Source organism: Hypomesus nipponensis, chromosome 7, assembly GCF_054491055.1.
Source record: "Hypomesus nipponensis isolate SF chromosome 7, ASM5449105v1, whole genome shotgun sequence".
NCBI lineage: Eukaryota > Metazoa > Chordata > Actinopteri > Osmeriformes > Osmeridae > Hypomesus > Hypomesus nipponensis.
In genome coordinates this window covers 11709630-11722295 of record NC_140367.1, presented here as the reverse complement: position 1 = coordinate 11722295, position 12666 = coordinate 11709630, and the positions used below count along the sequence as shown (strand labels likewise).

The following is a 12666-nucleotide window of genomic DNA, read 5'->3' as shown; positions in this document are numbered from 1 at the left end:
TTTGCGCATAAAATTAGAGTGAAAAAGATTTGCGCATTTGCATTAGCTATTGATGTCCTTGCCGAAGCTGATATAAAACCTGTGTCCCTGAACTGTTGTATAGTGGGTTAAGCAAGCAGAGTTTCTATAGCCTAGTAGTTCATTGTGCACAGCAAGCTTGAAAGGAAAAAAGGGATATGAATTAGGGGCCGGTTCCTCAGTTGAGTTTTATGTCTAACAACGCCTTCTGCAGCTGACCAATGCCTTTCACCTGAGAATCTCCCAAAAAAATAAGATATCAACAACGATCATATTATTATTCAGAGCATGAATGTTAGATTAGTTTGGAGGATTGATATCCACAAGACAAATTCAAGACCAGGCCAGGGTTACGACTCAGTTCTGTTGTTGGAGACAAAAATACTCAAACCTGTCCTTGAAATGGGATCATTTTGGCCTCTCACCAAGGCGCCTTGACTCATATTACAACACCCCAACTTGTGCAGAAGAGCATTTGAGATGAGTTAGTGAAAGTAACTTGGTGACAGTTGAACCAGCCCAAATCTGATATATGTCCTGACATTTCAGTGTTATTGAATGTTTAGCCAGATAGACCTAACAAATTGAGGTGATCAACTGAATATATACATGAATCGTAAAGAAAATGAATTTGCATCACAATATCTTTTGTTCTCTTTTTCCGCACATTAAAGATTCCAGCAGCGTACACTCATGCCCTTAGCCGGGTTTCCGAGATTCGTTAAGAGCTTCTTAACGAATCTGGAAAACCCGGCCCTTATCGGTAACACTTTACAATCAGGGTGCATTAATGAGCGTTCATTAATTTTCATTTCATTTTTATTAGGATCCCCATTAGCGGCCCATTTAATGGCAGCTAATCTTCCTGGGGTCCTCTTTAAAATATTCACAACATAAAATTACAAAAAGCAATAACAACACAAATTACAATCAAAAGAATTCAAACATTGCAATTACATTCAAAATATTACCAGGTACCATTAATGGTTTAACTTATGCATGAATCGTCATCAGTTATTACATAACTCAGAAAGTACTTAATGATGCACTGATCATGAGCACATCATTTGTTAATAGGGAATCATGGGTGCCGCCATTGTGGTAATAAACACATGAATTAAGGTATGACCATTTGTTTACCCTGTTTACTCAGGGTTTTAGTTCATACAGTTAATTAACAGTATTAGTTTGCACGTTTAACTAAAGAAGATAACTCACCTATCAATAAATGTGTTAATATTGATAGGAATTGATACAGGATTCCAGATTTAATTAATCGTAAATCATATGTGACTCCCTATTAACAAATGATGTGCTCATGATCAATGCATGATTAAGTACTTTCTGAGTTTTGTATGTACTGATGATGATTCATGCATAAGTTAAACCATTAAAGAACGCTCATTAATGCACCCTTATTGTAAAGTGTTACCAATAAGGGCACTAGTGTAGGCTGCTGATATCTTTAATGTGCGAAAAAAGAGAACAAAAGATGTTGTGATGAAAATTCATTTTCTTTACGATTCGTGTATGTTCGAGAATTAAAGAACGCTCATTAATGCACCCTAATTGTAAAGTGTTACCAATCCTATCACAGTTTATGTGCACTGTGAAGTTAATATATTTATCATGAAAAGAGCCAACTATTTGTTATCTTCCTTATTTTCATCTGCTATCCAAGCTATGTGCCTTTTGTAACTTGTGTTTCCTTCTATGATGTCAAGGTCACTGGACTATAGAATAAGCACATTCAAGTAATTTCTGTAAAACCCCTGTGTATTTCTAAACAAATAAATTAGTTCACAGATATCTATAGTTGTGACATTTGATTTTATTCAAACTGGCGTAAACGCAAATCCTGATGAATCCATCTCTTGTTTAAGTGTCTGACTGTTTCAACTAAACTTAAATGAAAGAAGAAAAAAAAATTATGCTTGTTGCTTGATCCACATCTTCCTTCACGGATGTTCTTCCTCAGCCTTCAAACAATCCTACATCTTTTGCAACACAGCATCTGGCAAAAGAAATATCAATTCAAGCCACAAGTCACATGTCAACAGTAAAATGACCAAATATGTCTATGGATTAAAACCAGTCTATAGACTTGTACTTACATATTTCCACCCCCACAGTCTGAATTGCTGTCTGCAAGTTCATTACCACGGCATGCCTTGGCACATCTTCCATCCTCACATGAAGCATAAGCATCTGGAAAGAGTAAACCGTACAGTAGCTATTCAATGGCAGTAGAAAACAGCAAACAATTTATTTATACACCACAGTTTACAGAAGCAAAGACGATTTATCCAAAAGGAAACACAGAGGTAGATGAAGTGACAATAAAGTTAAACAGTACTTACTGCACACCAGTGCAATGATCATCAGCACAACAAACAACACGATCACTGGCTTCATAGCTTCTCTTTGGGGTGTTGATGCTGTCCACTGAGAACTGAGGAAAACGTCTGACTGTGACCTGGTTGCACCTGCTTTTATACATGATGAACTCTGCTGCAATCACATTCAGGCTGTTGCCACACACGTTACCTCATCTTGGTTTTACAGGATTTGTCAGACAACTAACACAAAGCAAAGTCGAGGGGGGTATTCCAGAAAGCAGGTTATGCCACATTACCAGGTAAGTTAACTCCCCAGCTGACACCCAGCATTGTAGCAGCATTGCAGGTGGGTTAACTTACCCGGTTATGTTGCAATACCTGCTTTCTGAAATACCCCCAGGTTTCAGACTCTGCACCCAAGTCAAAATTGAGGGAGGCTAAGAAAGCATTACAACTAAAGATAGTTTGTAAATGATAGGCATACCATTTCTTATTTTGACTAAAACATAAAAATACTATTACATGAAGCTCAAAAAAACAGTATTTGCGCATAAAATTAGAGTGAAAAAGATTTGCGCATTTGCATTAGCTATTGATGTCCTTGCCGAAGCTGATATAAAACCTGTGTCCCTGAACTGTTGTATAGTGGGTTAAGCAAGCAGAGTTTCTATAGCCTAGTAGTTCATTGTGCACAGCAAGCTTGAAAGGAAAAAAGGGATATGAATTAGGGGCCGGTTCCTCAGTTGAGTTTTATGTCTAACAACGCCTTCTGCAGCTGACCAATGCCTTTCACCTGAGAATCTCCCAAAAAAATAAGATATCAACAACGATCATATTATTATTCAGAGCATGAATGTTAGATTAGTTTGGAGGATTGATATCCACAAGACAAATTCAAGACCAGGCCAGGGTTACGACTCAGTTCTGTTGTTGGAGACAAAAATACTCAAACCTGTCCTTGAAATGGGATCATTTTGGCCTCTCACCAAGGCGCCTTGACTCATATTACAACACCCCAACTTGTGCAGAAGAGCATTTGAGATGAGTTAGTGAAAGTAACTTGGTGACAGTTGAACCAGCCCAAATCTGATATATGTCCTGACATTTCAGTGTTATTGAATGTTTAGCCAGATAGACCTAACAAATTGAGGTGATCAACTGAATATATACATGAATCGTAAAGAAAATGAATTTGCATCACAATATCTTTTGTTCTCTTTTTCCGCACATTAAAGATTCCAGCAGCGTACACTCATGCCCTTAGCCGGGTTTCCGAGATTCGTTAAGAGCTTCTTAACGAATCTGGAAAACCCGGCCCTTATCGGTAACACTTTACAATCAGGGTGCATTAATGAGCGTTCATTAATTTTCATTTCATTTTTATTAGGATCCCCATTAGCGGCCCATTTAATGGCAGCTAATCTTCCTGGGGTCCTCTTTAAAATATTCACAACATAAAATTACAAAAAGCAATAACAACACAAATTACAATCAAAAGAATTCAAACATTGCAATTACATTCAAAATATTACCAGGTACCATTAATGGTTTAACTTATGCATGAATCGTCATCAGTTATTACATAACTCAGAAAGTACTTAATGATGCACTGATCATGAGCACATCATTTGTTAATAGGGAATCATGGGTGCCGCCATTGTGGTAATAAACACATGAATTAAGGTATGACCATTTGTTTACCCTGTTTACTCAGGGTTTTAGTTCATACAGTTAATTAACAGTATTAGTTTGCACGTTTAACTAAAGAAGATAACTCACCTATCAATAAATGTGTTAATATTGATAGGAATTGATACAGGATTCCAGATTTAATTAATCGTAAATCATATGTGACTCCCTATTAACAAATGATGTGCTCATGATCAATGCATGATTAAGTACTTTCTGAGTTTTGTATGTACTGATGATGATTCATGCATAAGTTAAACCATTAAAGAACGCTCATTAATGCACCCTTATTGTAAAGTGTTACCAATAAGGGCACTAGTGTAGGCTGCTGATATCTTTAATGTGCGAAAAAAGAGAACAAAAGATGTTGTGATGAAAATTCATTTTCTTTACGATTCGTGTATGTTCGAGAATTAAAGAACGCTCATTAATGCACCCTAATTGTAAAGTGTTACCAATCCTATCACAGTTTATGTGCACTGTGAAGTTAATATATTTATCATGAAAAGAGCCAACTATTTGTTATCTTCCTTATTTTCATCTGCTATCCAAGCTATGTGCCTTTTGTAACTTGTGTTTCCTTCTATGATGTCAAGGTCACTGGACTATAGAATAAGCACATTCAAGTAATTTCTGTAAAACCCCTGTGTATTTCTAAACAAATAAATTAGTTCACAGATATCTATAGTTGTGACATTTGATTTTATTCAAACTGGCGTAAACGCAAATCCTGATGAATCCATCTCTTGTTTAAGTGTCTGACTGTTTCAACTAAACTTAAATGAAAGAAGAAAAAAAAATTATGCTTGTTGCTTGATCCACATCTTCCTTCACGGATGTTCTTCCTCAGCCTTCAAACAATCCTACATCTTTTGCAACACAGCATCTGGCAAAAGAAATATCAATTCAAGCCACAAGTCACATGTCAACAGTAAAATGACCAAATATGTCTATGGATTAAAACCAGTCTATAGACTTGTACTTACATATTTCCACCCCCACAGTCTGAATTGCTGTCTGCAAGTTCATTACCACGGCATGCCTTGGCACATCTTCCATCCTCACATGAAGCATAAGCATCTGGAAAGAGTAAACCGTACAGTAGCTATTCAATGGCAGTAGAAAACAGCAAACAATTTATTTATACACCACAGTTTACAGAAGCAAAGACGATTTATCCAAAAGGAAACACAGAGGTAGATGAAGTGACAATAAAGTTAAACAGTACTTACTGCACACCAGTGCAATGATCATCAGCACAACAAACAACACGATCACTGGCTTCATAGCTTCTCTTTGGGGTGTTGATGCTGTCCACTGAGAACTGAGGAAAACGTCTGACTGTGACCTGGTTGCACCTGCTTTTATACATGATGAACTCTGCTGCAATCACATTCAGGCTGTTGCCACACACGTTACCTCATCTTGGTTTTACAGGATTTGTCAGACAACTAACACAAAGCAAAGTCGAGGGGGGTATTCCAGAAAGCAGGTTATGCCACATTACCAGGTAAGTTAACTCCCCAGCTGACACCCAGCATTGTAGCAGCATTGCAGGTGGGTTAACTTACCCGGTTATGTTGCAATACCTGCTTTCTGAAATACCCCCAGGTTTCAGACTCTGCACCCAAGTCAAAATTGAGGGAGGCTAAGAAAGCATTACAACTAAAGATAGTTTGTAAATGATAGGCATACCATTTCTTATTTTGACTAAAACATAAAAATACTATTACATGAAGCTCAAAAAAACAGTATTTGCGCATAAAATTAGAGTGAAAAAGATTTGCGCATTTGCATTAGCTATTGATGTCCTTGCCGAAGCTGATATAAAACCTGTGTCCCTGAACTGTTGTATAGTGGGTTAAGCAAGCAGAGTTTCTATAGCCTAGTAGTTCATTGTGCACAGCAAGCTTGAAAGGAAAAAAGGGATATGAATTAGGGGCCGGTTCCTCAGTTGAGTTTTATGTCTAACAACGCCTTCTGCAGCTGACCAATGCCTTTCACCTGAGAATCTCCCAAAAAAATAAGATATCAACAACGATCATATTATTATTCAGAGCATGAATGTTAGATTAGTTTGGAGGATTGATATTCACAAGACAAATTCAAGACCAGGCCAGGGTTACGACTCAGTTCTGTTGTTGGAGACAAAAATACTCAAACCTGTCCTTGAAATGGGATCATTTTGGCCTCTCACCAAGGCGCCTTGACTCATATTACAACACCCCAACTTGTGCAGAAGAGCATTTGAGATGAGTTAGTGAAAGTAACTTGGTGACAGTTGAACCAGCCCAAATCTGATATATGTCCTGACATTTCAGTGTTATTGAATGTTTAGCCAGATAGACCTAACAAATTGAGGTGATCAACTGAATATATACATGAATCGTAAAGAAAATGAATTTGCATCACAATATCTTTTGTTCTCTTTTTCCGCACATTAAAGATTCCAGCAGCGTACACTCATGCCCTTAGCCGGGTTTCCGAGATTCGTTAAGAGCTTCTTAACGAATCTGGAAAACCCGGCCCTTATCGGTAACACTTTACAATCAGGGTGCATTAATGAGCGTTCATTAATTTTCATTTCATTTTTATTAGGATCCCCATTAGCGGCCCATTTAATGGCAGCTAATCTTCCTGGGGTCCTCTTTAAAATATTCACAACATAAAATTACAAAAAGCAATAACAACACAAATTACAATCAAAAGAATTCAAACATTGCAATTACATTCAAAATATTACCAGGTACCATTAATGGTTTAACTTATGCATGAATCGTCATCAGTTATTACATAACTCAGAAAGTACTTAATGATGCACTGATCATGAGCACATCATTTGTTAATAGGGAATCATGGGTGCCGCCATTGTGGTAATAAACACATGAATTAAGGTATGACCATTTGTTTACCCTGTTTACTCAGGGTTTTAGTTCATACAGTTAATTAACAGTATTAGTTTGCACGTTTAACTAAAGAAGATAACTCACCTATCAATAAATGTGTTAATATTGATAGGAATTGATACAGGATTCCAGATTTAATTAATCGTAAATCATATGTGACTCCCTATTAACAAATGATGTGCTCATGATCAATGCATGATTAAGTACTTTCTGAGTTTTGTATGTACTGATGATGATTCATGCATAAGTTAAACCATTAAAGAACGCTCATTAATGCACCCTTATTGTAAAGTGTTACCAATAAGGGCACTAGTGTAGGCTGCTGATATCTTTAATGTGCGAAAAAAGAGAACAAAAGATGTTGTGATGAAAATTCATTTTCTTTACGATTCGTGTATGTTCGAGAATTAAAGAACGCTCATTAATGCACCCTAATTGTAAAGTGTTACCAATCCTATCACAGTTTATGTGCACTGTGAAGTTAATATATTTATCATGAAAAGAGCCAACTATTTGTTATCTTCCTTATTTTCATCTGCTATCCAAGCTATGTGCCTTTTGTAACTTGTGTTTCCTTCTATGATGTCAAGGTCACTGGACTATAGAATAAGCACATTCAAGTAATTTCTGTAAAACCCCTGTGTATTTCTAAACAAATAAATTAGTTCACAGATATCTATAGTTGTGACATTTGATTTTATTCAAACTGGCGTAAACGCAAATCCTGATGAATCCATCTCTTGTTTAAGTGTCTGACTGTTTCAACTAAACTTAAATGAAAGAAGAAAAAAAAATTATGCTTGTTGCTTGATCCACATCTTCCTTCACGGATGTTCTTCCTCAGCCTTCAAACAATCCTACATCTTTTGCAACACAGCATCTGGCAAAAGAAATATCAATTCAAGCCACAAGTCACATGTCAACAGTAAAATGACCAAATATGTCTATGGATTAAAACCAGTCTATAGACTTGTACTTACATATTTCCACCCCCACAGTCTGAATTGCTGTCTGCAAGTTCATTACCACGGCATGCCTTGGCACATCTTCCATCCTCACATGAAGCATAAGCATCTGGAAAGAGTAAACCGTACAGTAGCTATTCAATGGCAGTAGAAAACAGCAAACAATTTATTTATACACCACAGTTTACAGAAGCAAAGACGATTTATCCAAAAGGAAACACAGAGGTAGATGAAGTGACAATAAAGTTAAACAGTACTTACTGCACACCAGTGCAATGATCATCAGCACAACAAACAACACGATCACTGGCTTCATAGCTTCTCTTTGGGGTGTTGATGCTGTCCACTGAGAACTGAGGAAAACGTCTGACTGTGACCTGGTTGCACCTGCTTTTATACATGATGAACTCTGCTGCAATCACATTCAGGCTGTTGCCACACACGTTACCTCATCTTGGTTTTACAGGATTTGTCAGACAACTAACACAAAGCAAAGTCGAGGGGGGTATTCCAGAAAGCAGGTTATGCCACATTACCAGGTAAGTTAACTCCCCAGCTGACACCCAGCATTGTAGCAGCATTGCAGGTGGGTTAACTTACCCGGTTATGTTGCAATACCTGCTTTCTGAAATACCCCCAGGTTTCAGACTCTGCACCCAAGTCAAAATTGAGGGAGGCTAAGAAAGCATTACAACTAAAGATAGTTTGTAAATGATAGGCATACCATTCATCTTATTTCGACTAAAACATAAAAATACTATTACATGAAGCTCAATAAAACAGTATTTGCGCAAAAAATGAAAGTGAAAAAGATTTGTGCGTTTGCATTAGCTATTGATGTCCTTGCCAAAGCTGATATCAAACCTGTGTCCCTGAACTGTTGTATAGTGGGTTAAGCAAGCAGAGTTTCTACAGCCTAGTAGTTCATTGTGCACAGCAAGCTTGAAAGGAAAAAAGGGATATGAATTAGGGGCCGGTTCCTCAGTTGGTTTTATGTCTAACAACGCCTTCTGCAGCTGACCAATGCCTTTCACCTGAGAATCTCGCGGAAAAATTATATATCAACAACGATTATATTATAATTCAGAGAATGAATGTTAGATTAGTTTTGAGAATTGATATCCACTCCATTTCCTGGAGTAACATTTGTGGGGCTCAAAGAGGAATCAATTTAACAAAGGCTGGCTTACAAAATTGTGCCTTAAAATCAATAGTGCTTACAATACCTAAAAGGAAGACCTGACAAAGAATCCTTATAAAAATAATAAGGTGCATCAGATGTAGTCGCTGAGTATGCGTCTCTGCTTTCACTTGCCATTTTTATGAGACCGAGAGCTGTTGTCTTGGAATACGTTGCTTGGTCTACATGTGTGTGCAATGAATCATGGGTAACGTAGTGCAAAGTTTTGTCAGTTGGTTTAGGTTAGGGTACATAAAGAAAATTTCACGGGCACTGAGCAACAACATGGTGCAAACATTCGATTTAGACAGCGTGTTCACCGTTCAAATTCCTTATTTGTTGCGTTCAGTTCATCTTTCTCATAAAAATGAACTTGTTCAATGAACGCGTTCTTATAAACCCTTTCATGCACAATACTTGAACAGATGTAGCAAAAATTGTAATAAATAGTTAGCAGATGTTTATATTCTTGCAGGGCCATACTGTAGACCAAGTAAAATCAAAACAGAAAACCCAACCAGGAAAAGGATAACTTATTAGCTTAGTTACTAATACATTCAACTTGACGGGTCAATTCCCATTTTGCCACCTGCAAGCAAATACAATATTCAGCTATTTTTCCATTTGTGATGTATTGCATGTGACGGTACAATTATCTGACAGCTAGCATAATAACCAAGGCTACTCCTCTCGCGGAATAACCAATGGTTAGTTACAGCTAGCAGCATAACCAAAGCTTATTCTTGGCTAGCAGCATGGCATAATGGGAACCCGGCTCACTCTGCTATGAAATATTGCACTGAGCACCCCCCAGGCTACACTTAGCCACTGCAGACCCATTCAGAGGAACACTGAGGGACTTGAACCCAGAAACGATGCTCGTTCTTGGTGATGTTTGTGAAAAGACTTTCCTTGGGCAACAAAAACAGCCGCCCAGGAGAGAGTATACTGTTAACGGGTGAGAGATGAGAGGTAACACAGAGGACAGAATGTACCTTCCTGAGATAATGCAAACCGGACAGACTAAGATGATTTGAAAGAGAATTTCGGCTTGCACACAGAGTAAGTATGAGCCAAGTGTCACGGCTGTACTGTGGACCCAAACGCACGACACACAAGGTTCTAGATGTGCGCAGACTTTTATTGAGGGAGAGATGGGGAGGACGGTTGAGGGTAACTGGTGGATGCTGGAGCGGGGTACCAGTAGGACTGGAAGCAGGGATCTGGTGGTGGAACAAGAACAAAGATCAGCACAAAAAACCACGCATAGACTGTTCCAAAACCACGGAAAGCCAGGTATACAGACGTGGGGTCGGTGATTCAACAAGCTGGCGAGTGGTGGGTGACAATCCGGGGTTTAAGAGCTGTGGTGTTGATGAGGGAATGAGCCGCAGGTGAGGTGAGTTACCGGGAGGGAGTGAAGAAGTGGAATGGATACGGGACCTGGAAGAAACAGATTAAAACCCGGTCTGGCCTAGGCCGGGGATATGACACCAAGTTCCTGGGAAACACATTACTGACAGGATTACTCTTTACATGCATTCACTGAAGCAGTCTTGCTGCACATCTCGACTAGGCTGTCTCTGGTTATCTGATCGTGTTAAGCCAAATCACGTTGAGGACCTAATCTTACAGCTGTATCCTAGGTGGCATTGATCGTGTACCATTTGCTGAGATATTCATAAAACCACCACAAATCAGGGATAGTGGATGAGAGCACAGAAATATATATATTCAAAGTAGTAGGTAGTGGTTTCCTACCATGCATCTAGCCTGATTATATTGCAAATGCTTTTTTCTGCATGTTCAAGTTCCAGGGGGCTTTGTCAATGGGCGCAGACTAAAATGTCTCTGGAAGCATTTGCATATATTCAACCAATCAGAGGAAGGAAACCTCATCTTGTTGTTTAAGGCCTTAACAACTTTCCCCTGTACATTAATCACATTAAACCCGCCCCATATCAGATAAATGGTTGTGATTGGCTCCGATCTGGTTTGGGGGAAACCTGTTTGAATGGGCGGGCGTCCACACCCTTTTGCCAGAGCAAATAAAAAATGAGCTGGCAGATTCATCTGGTTCTCAGGCTAGCATTGATCCACCATTTAACAGGAATGTGTACAGTTATTTAGAAGAAATAGAAATACCACAGTTGGTGGACATTGCTTCCAACTCATGAAAGCGGCACACACCTAACTAAGACTGCAGTGTATTGGCTGGTGCTTGTACTGCAGACGTTGGCCTATTAGTCTTGATCAATTCATGTCCTCTGGACCTTGGCCATGGTGAAGACCTGGCCCCTCTGGCCTTTGAAGACAGGATTCAAACGCATTCATGAGGTTTCAACTCTGTCGAAAAAGTATTCCTCAGAACTCTCTGTGCGTGGCTGTGCTCTCCGCCGATAAGATGATGAGATGAGCTGAGAAAGAGAGGGAGAAAAAAAAAGCCGTCCACTTCCAGTCAAATGAGAGTTCATCCCGATTCTCTTTATCATACCTAGCAATCAACCAGTCACAGCTCAGACAGGTGTCTGATGATCGAACTACTCAGGGATTCTGGCGAACCTATCTATCCATCCATCCGTCTATCGTGGAAGCAAATTCTGTCTGTATCCACTAGAAATGTTTGACTATCCATTGTGGTTCTGAGTACTAGCACAATGCTCGGTGATGCCCGTGCCAGTCATGCAGGCGGTGAATAAGATGTTGGTTAGTTGATTTGGTGTTTATTTCATTGGATTTTGCGAATTCCTCAGTAGGCAGTCCACTGGCGTTCTCTGAAAAAAGCAACAACTCATAGAAACAACCCACCGCAACAGAATGGATTTCACAAAAAAATTATACAAATCCTCGATTTCCCACGCAACATTTTTCTCACATACTAAAAAGCTGGATTTTTACTAAACAGTTGTCTGAGGTCTTGTTGTGATGAGTCACTCAGGCTAAACATGAACCAGAATCCAAATATAAATAAAAAATGTGCAATCAAAACTGACCCACGAGCCTTAGCTGTTTTGTAATTGTAACAATGTGTCAGTTATATATCATACCAGACATTGCAAGCGCCAACACCATCCAATGAAAAGGACCATTTTGAAGGCCAAACACACAAAACACCCTGTTCACAATAACTGCATTTCGCATTCCTTTTAACAACACGCTTTTTGATTCCTTTCAGCAAAGGCCTTGGGTCTGTTCAGCAAGCTAAGTGGCATTACCCTGGCTGTGTAGGGAGTACACAAAGCCAACCACGACAGAACACGAACATTAGCCCTCCTTTCATAATCTCTCCCATGTAGCTAAGGGTGCGCGTGGGTGTAGAGCAAAGAGAAAAGCAAAAGGAAACATGGTAGAGAGAATAGGTACGGAGGAGCCAAGCTGCTTATATTCTACCTAGAACTCATTCATAGCTTGGATGTGTTTCCTGAGCATTCCTGGTCATTACACTACCCGTAGACGTAGATATGTCATAAAGTATATACGGTCAACTTCTAACCCTCACTACCTATCCAGATCTTCTCCACCTGCCCTCTCTCTTACTGTAGGGCTCTGGAACTGCCAGTCTGCTGTGA

At 39.0% G+C, this 12666-nt stretch overlaps 3 long non-coding RNA genes across 3 annotated transcripts; all 3 read right to left on the bottom strand.

Moving 5' to 3' along the window:
• Positions 1 to 1829: 1829 nt before the first annotated feature.
• On the bottom strand, positions 1830 to 2495 carry LOC146276792 (uncharacterized). Its single transcript, XR_014762486.1, has 3 exons — positions 2379 to 2495; positions 2133 to 2226; positions 1830 to 2032 (listed from the first exon to the last, which is right to left on the bottom strand). It is a non-coding gene; the product is annotated as an uncharacterized LOC146276792 (long non-coding RNA).
• A 2234-nt stretch (positions 2496 to 4729) lies between these two features.
• LOC146276791 (uncharacterized) lies at positions 4730 to 5395 on the bottom strand. The gene is made up of 3 exons (XR_014762487.1): positions 5279 to 5395; positions 5033 to 5126; positions 4730 to 4932 (listed from the first exon to the last, which is right to left on the bottom strand). It is a non-coding gene; the product is annotated as an uncharacterized LOC146276791 (long non-coding RNA).
• A 2234-nt stretch (positions 5396 to 7629) lies between these two features.
• On the bottom strand, positions 7630 to 8295 carry LOC146276790 (uncharacterized). Its single transcript, XR_014762489.1, has 3 exons — positions 8179 to 8295; positions 7933 to 8026; positions 7630 to 7832 (listed from the first exon to the last, which is right to left on the bottom strand). It is a non-coding gene; the product is annotated as an uncharacterized LOC146276790 (long non-coding RNA).
• Between the last annotated feature and the right edge of the window lie 4371 nt (positions 8296 to 12666).